General features: G+C 37.7%; 1 pseudogene; it reads left to right on the top strand.

Moving 5' to 3' along the window:
* Positions 1–5,877: 5,877 nt before the first annotated feature.
* On the top strand, positions 5,878–10,844 carry LOC126625484 (DNA primase small subunit-like; annotated as a pseudogene).
* The last annotated feature ends 274 nt before the right edge of the window (positions 10,845–11,118 follow it).

Raw genomic sequence — 11,118 nt, 5'->3', positions numbered from 1 at the left:
TAGTTCGGCTACCTAAAACAGTTTAGGTTAGAATGAAGTCCGAAATAAATAGATGAACAAGAAAAATAAGAAGGTATATACCTTGGGCTGTTTCTTTGGATTTTGGGACGAGAGTTTTTTTTGGTCGATCACCAAAAAGCTTCTTGGAGACTTCCTCGACCGAAACACTGAATAAGTCCTTAGTGTAAGCATCCCACCAGTTGATGAAGGTGCTGGCACATCGGGTTTCTGGAGTGTTCGATCAAAGGCGGAACTTGGAAAATCGCTCCTTAAACCCCGTCGGTTATTTCACTCTCTCTCTTCGAAGAGCCGAAAATGAGTTCTCAGCTCAGCAGTGAGTGAGAATCAAGGAACGGTATGGGGCATCCCTGAAGATAGCCCAGCTAATGAGCCAGGAAGTTGAGATGATAGACTTCTTAGCTTCCTCGACGGGCTTCGCAACTGTAGGGTAGGTCACGAGTAATGATAAATAATCCCTATGATGATCAGAGATCAGCTTCTTCAGCCTCTTCCCATGCTGATTGTGGGAAGATAATAGACGATGGATATGTTCGACAACGATAAACTTGGAATTCCTTGTTTGATAAGCCCTTTAGGCCAAAGAAATATTTGCAGATTCTTTCAGCCAAGTGAGCAAGAAGAGGGCGTAAGGCTAATTTCAAGCCCATTGCCTCGAAAAGGTTGAAGCTCGGGAACTCCGGCTGTAGCGTCGAGAAATAGACTTGTAGCCAGAGTTGGAAGACTTAGAGCGAGCCATTTTGATAGGGGTCGATCTTCCTTTCATAAGCATCTGCTAATCACGATTGAGATTGGCGAGGATGGCCGAGTTGAGGGCCAAGACATGACCGCTAGTCGGGGCTTCAGCAACTGGTATGTTCTCAGCCAGGCACTTGTTTGATTTGGCACAGAAAATATACTTATTGTACCAATAGAATAAGAATGCCTCATGTTCCCCCTTATTGAGAGCTTCATTTCCCAAGTTGGCAAAGTGGTGATCAGGGTGTTGTAGTTAAAGAAGTTCATGTGCAACTTTTGCACGTTTTTTTCAATGGCTTTTGATCTCCTTGCATCAAGGCTTCGACAGAGCGATCTTCGAAGATGGTTTTCAAGTCCAGGTCAAATTTGTACTCGGAGAGTGCAATATCGATTGGGAGGCCTGTTGGATAAGTGCTAAGTATGGTTGTGTTGTCCAACACCATCAGACTAAAGGGGCTGAAGGGAAGAACCATCGTGTTGGTGGCCGAGCACCAAAAGCTTAGAGCAACCATTAGAAGTTCTTAGTCCAAATTCATCTCTATGGTCGAGAGTTTGATGACATAAAACCAAGAGACTTCCATTCGTCTCCGAAATACTGCTCTATCCAAGTAACCCAGGCAACCCAGGCCGAAGTAGTTGAAGGCCAGACACCTTGAGGTATGGCCGATTCCCATTTTGACCAATCGTACCCTTGAAACAAAGGTTTCAGGTAGTGTGCCTTCTGCATTTCGATAATGGTTTCTAGGACATCATCCTTGAAAAGTGGGCTAAGAGTTTGATGGAGAACATTTGGCTCATCCTCGAATTGGATGGTTTTGATGGTGTTCCCATTAGTGATGCTTTCGCACTTGTTGCATTCCTCTGTGAATTTAGTAATAAATGTATTGGCAACCATTAAGGGTGAAGGTTTTCTGGGATTAAAATATGGTTTCTTTTCTGAGTTTGAAGGCAACTGGCAAGAGATTCAAGAATTTTGAGAGAGTAAAATTTGAATGAAGGAGAGTCGAGTATTTATAGGTGTTTTGGGAGGAAGATCAATGTTTTAGTTTTAAAAATGGGGGATAAAATCGACCAGAGGATTTTGTAATCATGATGAATATTCAAAGAATCCAGGTGAAGATCGAAGAACTCGTGGATTAAGGATGCATGTTTGCATATGACGATGAATTTAATGGCAGAAAGATGTTTTGATGGTTGCACGTTTCAAATGTCATTATTAAGTGCAGAAGAGTAAGCTGAGGAATTGCCACGTGGCGGAGCATTTGACAAAATTAAGATCATGCAATCATGCTTCATAAATGCACCTAAGTGGATAGAATATTCGAGATTTTTGGTTGTCTTTCAAAGTTATACTAAGGGTTTGATTTCACTTCTTCAAGGTCGAGGCTCGGCCAGAAGTTTTAGGCCGAATACCTCAGAAGTAAGGGGGCAATGTTTGGATCCAAAATGTTATTTTGGGCTGAGCTCAGAAATATTCTAGGCTCAATGGTGTTTATTTAAAGTCTTGTCATAGGCCGGCCCTGTCAAGGTTGGCCGAATCCTGCTATGAAGATGATTATTTCAGATATAGGTAAAGTAGTGGAATCCTGGTATAATAAGGAGTCTCAAAGCTAAAGTACTTGGGATTAGGAGATGAACTTGGTTTGTTTGAAGGTTTGGTTCAGAATCCTATGGAGATTAGGATTAGTCGAAGTTTAATCAAATTGGGTTAAAGAGTCCTAATCCGAGTATATCTCTAGTTCGGCTAGAAGCAGGCTCGTAGCTATAAATACAAGACATCATGCAACATTTGGAGCCCCTCGAATTCAACACACAAACTACCTTGTGCAAACTCTTGCTCTACGCGAAACCTCTTAACAACCTTGAGATTTTTACTTTCTTTTTCTCGCCGACGCATCTTTAGTTTGGATAAATAGCACTGTGAAGACAACCGGTAGCATCTTCAGTTCGGATAAACAACACTATTGCCGTAGAATTAGCTGACCGCAGAGCACCTTCAGTTTGGATAAATAGCACTGTGTTGAGGCCAATTGGTTATTTATCCAAGTCTCGGTCAAGAAGAATTTTCGAGTCCCTATTGGCAGGGGTCATCTCAATAGCCTTCTCGATGAAGTGAGGTGTTACAGATTACTGGGCTCGGCGTATTGAACACCGAGTTGTTTTATGATTGGATATTCACAAGTTTTAGAGTTCGACATTCTGACGGCCGAACCACATTCACCATCAAGACATACATCTCTTTTGAGTACTTGTGTCTGTGTAGTTTGGTGCCAGTTCGACATGCTTATACTCTTATGAATATAATAACCGTGACTGAACCTAGTGCCGACGATCCGTGAACTTCGTAAGACTAGCAGTCTTGTCTTCAGACTCTAGAACCCGAAGGTTGAGACGTGTTCCTTCCTTGGCCGCAGTTGCAAGATTGAGAAGTCAACAATGCCCTCAACGCAACATCAACACATTTTACTCCCCGACCGAGCTTGGCCGACGAGTTGGCACGCCCCACACACAACTGAATGATGTAGTTAGCTTATTAATTACTCGGCCTACGCGCCACGTAGGCTTGGAAGTTTTTAGTGTCAACAGATTGTTGTTTTTTTTTTAATTTTTTATACTAGCGATATTCTACTCTGCAAAAAGTGAGATTTATGTTTGAGCATATTAAAAGAGCACATACGATTGAGAAATAGAACCATGAGTTAATCATCTTAAGATGATCATTTTGTTGACGGATGTTCCTATTACACGTAATTTTTGAAGGATGAGAACCAACTATGTAGCATCTATATCTAGTATATAGCCAATGTAATTACGTTCATGTCTGCAATGTTTGTTTAGTTGTTAATTTGATATAATGCCAAAAATCCAAGTTCCAGTTCATAGCATTTCTATCATTCAAAAATGATTAAATGGAATCTGTCTGTCTAGGGACCAGTGGATTGGACCATTCACCTCATCTTTATTTTTGAATTATTTATAGCCTATTTATTTTTCACAAGTGGTTATGATTAAAGGAGAAGTATATGGCATTAAAATATGCAGAACCAGAAAAGATCCTTCTTTTCTGTATGGCTGCATTGCTGCTGCTGGAAATTAAGGAATTGCAGAAAATCATAGTGGAATTGATACCCTTCTGATTAATCATACAAAAATAACCAGGTTTGACTTTAGAAGATGTGATATGATATGGAGCTTCCTGCCAACATGTTCTGATAAAAAAAATTAAACAAGATTATCTGCAGATTTACTATCTTAATCAAATTCAGTAAAACATTTAGCAATGTCAAAAATCTCAGAAACTGAAGTACTTAATTTCATTTGAATTAATTATGTGTTGAAAAGTGCAAGGCAAAGTGAGTTAATACAATTAAGATTTCATGTGATTTTCCTCTACTTACCAAACTCAATCGGATCATTATTGAGAAATTTGTATCATACTTAATAGAAAAAAAGTCGACATTTGCCCGTTGCATCGATCTTTTATAACATGTTGTAGTTTTGTGGTACAACTAAACATCATCGGATTATAAGTTAAAATTGGCACCAAATGCATCAACAATTCATGACCATACTTGGCATGTCAGCCAGGGTCCATAGCTTTATAAATAGAGAAGAAGGAATAGTGAAAGCCGAAGTTGAGAAGAGATATTCTCCGAATCTCTTTCAACAAAGTTACTAGATCAAGTGATCTAGACTTTTGAAATTTCATCCAACGGTCCACCTGTTTGACCTCTTAAAGCCTATAATAATTTTTTACCATTTGATGAAATTTCAAAGGTCCGGATCACTTGATATAGTGATCTTGGTGAAAGAAAACCGGAGAATATCTCTTCTGGAAAAGAACAATCAGTTTTTGCTAGTCACATCGGTCCTTTATAACTAGTTAATTTTGTAGTACAATTAAACGTTAGCAAGTTCTAGGTTAAAATTGACACCTAATACATCGACATTTCAAAATTACACTTGGCATGTTGGCCAGGGCCCATGGCTTTATAATTGGAGACCAAGTGGTAGTGAAAGCCGAAAGGAAAAAAGAAAAAGAAGTGGTCACTCTATGATTTGCTTGATTGGCCAAATCTTGAGGACATTGAATGAGTAAGTGGGACTCAAGATCAAGCGCATGCAGTATCACAGAGCAAGAGGGTTAATGAAACTTTTCACTGCAGGGTAAATGTTCTGCCAAAGAACTTAAATTGAATGAGTTCATTGTCAATATGATATATCGGGCCAAGAGTACTAGATTATGTGTAACACTATTTCCCTATATCATGTATAAGTGGCGAGACGTCCCAGTGACAGTAAATCAATTTCATAAAATTCTCTCATTCTACACAGGCACAACTATTAGTGAACTTGATGAACATTTGTATTGATTACCTTTGAACCAAAAATTGTATGCTTCTATGGCGGACACGAGAAAGGTATTTTTTGTTTAGATTTTTCCGATTAGAGTGAGAGACATGGTGAGATTTTATCAGTTGATGCAAAAATGCTGAAATTGGCTTCTATCGCAATAGCTAAGAGTATTTACTTGTACACATGAAATCCGAAATCTGAAATCCTATTTCACCATAACTCTTATATCAGAAACAAACGAACAAAAGAAAAGAGAGTCCAAATGAATGTCGCAGCTGGAGACCAAAATATGCATGGCCCTACTATTTGCCTACATACGATGAACAAGCCCAAATGTTTGGTTCTCAATTTTTATATTCTAATGCTTCTACGTTTTTGGCCGATAACCGAACTTTGATGTGTAGTTTTACTCGCGTGATTTCTCATTGTCAATACAAGTTCCAGTTTCGTGTTTGTTATTGAATTGTAATTGTCTTGATTGAATTGATTCACAATAATACAAATATATATACATGTCAATTGACTTGGAGTACAAGTAAACATAAGCCCACAGAAATTTATAAAACCTAACCCATTTAGGATCTTATATAGATTCTCCTATATTAACAGCCCCCTGCAAACTTGATGGTCTCAAAGTGACAAGTTTGGAATGTAAGAGTTGAAAGAGAGGCTTGGAAAGATCTTTGGTGAGAACATCGGAATGAAGCCATCCACATAACCAAATAAGTTGTTACCCAGAAGAAACGGCTTCGTCTAACTAAGCCAATGGATGTAGTTGAAATCGGTGAGTTTGAGAAAGTGAGCAACATTAGGACCGGCGAGAAGGTCCAGTGATGGTAGATGAGGATGAAGGTTGAGTGGCCGTGGGAGAAAAAGGGTTACAGCAAGGAAGGGAATAGGAGGAATAGGAGGAACGGTCTGGGGTTAGAGAATTTATAGAAAAACTAGGAGTGTACCAGGAAGGGGAAACCTAAACGATTGATAGCATATTGAATTGTAATTGTCTTGATTGAATTGATTCACAATATTACAAACATATATACAAGTCAATTGACTTGGAGTACAAGTAAACCTAAGTCCACATGAATTTATAAAACCTAACCCATTTAGGATCCTGTACAGATTGTCTTATAACATTTGTACTGTACTGGTCCTACTGAATACACTTTCCAACTTATCGATTTGTCGTACTAATAAAAATAAAATGCTACTTGTATTGCCATGAGATTAAGATGTTCAATTACCCTAACTACTATATAAATATTTTGTATATGCTGCCAAACAATAGACGGCCGGGTAGAGTTTATGGAGACCTTTTGTGATGTTGATATATGGTGCCATTAATTAAGATGCATGCATCGTCATTGTTTGTCTGAATCTGACCTCAAAGGAGTAGCAAATGCATGCATGCTGCGGGCATGCACTCCTAATCCATGGGTATTAAAATGGAGAATAGATTTATAAAAGGGAACTTTAACGAAAAGCACCCGGTACTGTTCACTTTAACGAAAAACCACATTTTTACACTAAAAAGTCAATCCAGGTACTATTCACTTTACCCTTTATTTTGTCCTTATCATTAAAACTCAAAGTTTTCAAACCCTTTTCATTAGTTTTCATTTTATAAAGACCAAGCTTATGGCAAATCAGTTAGACCATTTCAGTAATTTATTTTAACAATAAAACACTTTTTTTTTAAAACACGTGACAAGTCATTATTGAACGGTGACATCACTATGACTAGTAGTGGGAACATGAAAGAATATCTTGTCACCCATAGGTGCACCGGTCATAAACAATACTTTTTTTGTTGAAACGTGGATAGGGAGTGTGATTAACTGAATTCTTTAATATATTTTAACTTGTGAGCTCATTAGACACGCTCTTAGAGCAAATTTCATTCTCTCTCTAAAGAGGGTGTATTGTATATGAAATTTGATAGGCTTTGGTTGATTCTCAAATTCAAATGTATTCAATATAAATTTTTAAGGAGTCAACAAAAGTTACTATGTATTGTATGAAGACTTTTTTATGACTTCTAACAAGTCTATGAAAATCTAGTGGAATTCAATTTATGATTTTTTTGTGAATCTACAAAAATAAGGTGTATTTAAAATTTCAATTATTTTAAAGAACTTAAAAAAATCATGGATTTTGATGGACTTCATGTGCTTTTAAGGTAAAGTTTTTTATCCTAACAAATCCAACCTCCCCTTAAGATTTTGATGACTTTTATTTTTCTCAATTTTTTGAGGATATACTCCACAATCCACCAAAATACAACAATTATCATTCCCACCACTTCAACACCATGTTGTCACTGCCACCTTTCCATGAACATCTCCTCCATTCCCATTGCCAACATTGTCACCATAGTCGCTACCACCACATTGCCATGAGCATCATTGCCAACCCTACCATGATTGCCACATTTACCACCATCACCATGATTGCCACCTTTACCACTATTATTACCACCTCATCACCACAGCCCCTAACATCTTTACCATTTCAATAATGAAAACTAAAAAATTAATAATACTTATTAATAAATTGTCATTAAAAAATTCATGACAATCCACTTATTCTAAAAATTTCTATTGAACTCTAATATTCTACGAAAGTCTATCATTTAACTCCTTTGTTTTATACAAAAGTATATCATTAAAAGTCTATATATGGATTTTTATTGAGTTTATAATAGTTAGTAAAAATCTACTAAATCTAGATAAGTTAAATTTTAGCTAAAAAGACTAGAAACCAAGTTAAGGAGTGTGATTGGAGATGAATGCTTCCAACTTCTCTCTAATTCTAGGTTGGAGCTCATTGGTAGGCCCCATTGAAGATGCTCTTATATGCATGAATAATCCAACATGCAGTACATTTGAACAAAATCTAAACTATAAAGAGGAGAATTCAAACTTGTATATAGACAGAAGCACACTACTCTAACCTATTAAGGGTACAAGTGTAATACAGTTAGAAATACAGTTAATGACACACCCTGACCCGGGATGTCCACTAGGACTCTGAATCGAGCTGTTCTGGCTGACACCTGGAGGGTGATGAAGCCATAAAGTATGGCAACGTGGAAAATTGTGAATAAATTTAAACCTAAGAGTGCCTAAATACCAGAATGTGCTGGTGAGCGGGAATGAACCCACTTCACACGTGACGTTAGAGCATAAGCAAGTACAGTAGAGTGAATTAAGAATCGTACCCTTAAAATAATCTCTAATACTAAGAATCGACACGAATCTTTGACGATAAGAAAGCTTAGCTAATAAACCTAGAGGGTGAAGACAAAACAAGGGTGAGTGGTCCTGGAAATAAAATTTTAATAGAAACCATACAAAACATTGTAACCCCTCGCTACAACACCTGTATAGTTTCCAGAAAAATCATAAATATACGACAACACAGCATCTCATCAGCAATATCAATAATCATGTGATTACTAACTCCTACTAGCACGCAAGTCAAAGCCACCTATGGTGACCTGTACGATTGCACCTATATATCATCACATATTTCATCACATATGCTAGCTTATTACATATCTCATCACATATGCTAGACCCATCCTGGGAAGTTCTGCTCGTGTGAGTTCCCAGAAACAAAACCGTGAGGGCATGATTGGGGCCCAAAGCGGACAATATCATGCTAGGGCGAAGTCGAGCCCAGGATGTGGTGGGGGCCCGGGTCGGGATGTGACAGTTAGTAATATAGTTAGTAAGGTTGTTAGGATTTCTCTTATAAAAACAGTGTTTGTAATCTTCATTTAGTGAGTTAGTACAAATCTTATTTCCCTCTCTAAACTCTCTCTCTAGAATCTCTTTTGTTTCTCTCTATCATCTTCCTCTTCCTCTGTACCAATTCTTCATCTTTTACAATGTAGTTAACATGGTATCAGAGCTACCAGACTCACGCCATGAATTTTGATGGTTCCCTTTTTCATTAGATTTCATCGTTTTTCTAGTTTTATTTTCTATTTAGTTTCTCAATAGAAATTTTGTCAAGTTCTTTTGTGCTTCCGCGATCGTCCTATAATTTTTTGGTTGATTTTCATTTGGGCTATGAACAGAGATTGTCGGTGATATCTGGGATGTCAAAATCTGCATTGTCAAAATTATTTCTTCAGATTTTCATCAAGTTCTTGATACAAGGAAAGAAGATGGGATGTCAAGCAATTTTTTGGATCCAGTGGAATCCTTTCATCTCAATCGGTGACTGCTACTACCATTGGGTTCTAAGAAGGAGCATTGTGTTTGCAGATTTCTCCACTGATCTCGAAGATGTTGTATTTGTCCTTCGAATGCTACACCGCCACCCCAACACCCTCTGGTGCCCAATTTTCTCTCAACAACGTCAAGATCACATTAGGGTTCTTCATCTTTTATGCGTAATCTGTAATTTCAGAGATGAATTGTTTCTGGATCTTTCATCTGTCTTGTTCAGGGTTTCATAATCAAGCTGTGAATTGGATGCAATTGTTAAGTGCATTCTTGCACGTTATGTGTTTGTCGAAATGCCCAGCTCAAAAGTCTCATATGAAGGTTAAGTTTTTCAGCAAGGTGATATATTTGGAATTTGGGTATGATTTCATTCTGAATTCTTGGTTCAATTTCACTTTCTTGAGGATTTGTCCATGTGAATTCTTGGTTCATTCTGTATTATGCAAAATATGGAATTGCTCTTTCTGGTTAATTTTTGAAGTAGTGTACTCTAAAATTTTCCTTTTTGCTTGGGAAGTGAAAGTTGTGGCACGAAGCCATTAGTAATTGATATTTGTGTGCTTTCTCTATCGCTTCTTCCGATTTTCTGGATTCATGATTGAGTTAGTGATGTCATGTGATCTGCACACTGTTGGGTAAGGGGTTCTTGCATATCACCTGTTTGATCTTATGCGTCAATGAAATTTAATGTCAGAACAATGTAACTACAGATCTTGGCTGCCTAGTGTTCAAGGTTTTACTATCCCTTCTCGGTCATTCTTTTATTAATGAAGATGGTGGACGAGTCACATTCTCTGGGTATATAGTGGTAGACGTGGAGTTCATTGCTAGGTTTATGATGGGAAAGCAAGAAGGCTCACAAATGAAGATAGTCAGAAATAAGGCTTCTTTTCCCAGTCTTGCTTTCTATCCGTTCCTTGCGAGATCATATACTGGAGTTCTTACAAAGTTCTTTACGAAATTGCTTCTGAGTCTATAGAGATTTTCAACTTAGGAGAAATATGAAAAGATCTTAGATATGATTCCCGATCCTGATCAATCTATTGCTTCTGAGCTTTTTGGAAGGTGGCAAGAGAGAGATAAACCTCTGGTTCAAAAGAAGACATTGATGTTGTTAGATGGGAGTATCTACAAACTATGTTTCAATCTGGAAAACCTAAGGTGCAAGGACTGCATTGGTGCGTTGAAGAGATTATGTTCTCTTTTACCTACCCTAGGCTTGACATGGAGGTTTCGAAACACATGAACCATTTGTTAAAGGCACCTTTCTGTGTACACCCAAAAATAGGTTGTGTTTGTGTCCCAATTGATCCAAATCATTGTTAGCACTTCGATCCTACTGCAGTACCAACCCTTTCCACTCTCTTAGAACAACTCAACATTGGCGGTTTGAGAGTAGAAGGTGATAATGAATAAGACAGAATGTCACTCGGGAAATCAATCAGGTTTTTTTTCAGATTGTCATTTCTTGCCTCAGCCTATAATTTCAGAGTCTAACCAACTGAGTTGTTAGCATGAATCTATAGTAAGTTTGGTTATACGATGAAGTTTGAAGAAGTTGTAAATGGTAAATTCCACGAAAGGTAATTCTGTGATGTGAATAGGTAAATCCCACGAAGGGTAGAAGAAGTTGTTAACGGTAAATCTCATGAAGGGTAATCTCGTGTTTGAGTAGGTAAATCCCATGAAAGGTAATCCTACATAGATGTTGATTTTCAGTTGTTGAAATTGTGAAGGGCGATGCCATTGTTAAGAGTAGTTATTTTTTGGT

Source organism: Malus sylvestris, chromosome 6, assembly GCF_916048215.2.
Source record: "Malus sylvestris chromosome 6, drMalSylv7.2, whole genome shotgun sequence".
Lineage (NCBI taxonomy): Eukaryota > Viridiplantae > Streptophyta > Magnoliopsida > Rosales > Rosaceae > Malus > Malus sylvestris.
This window is presented reverse-complemented; position numbering and strand designations above follow the sequence as displayed.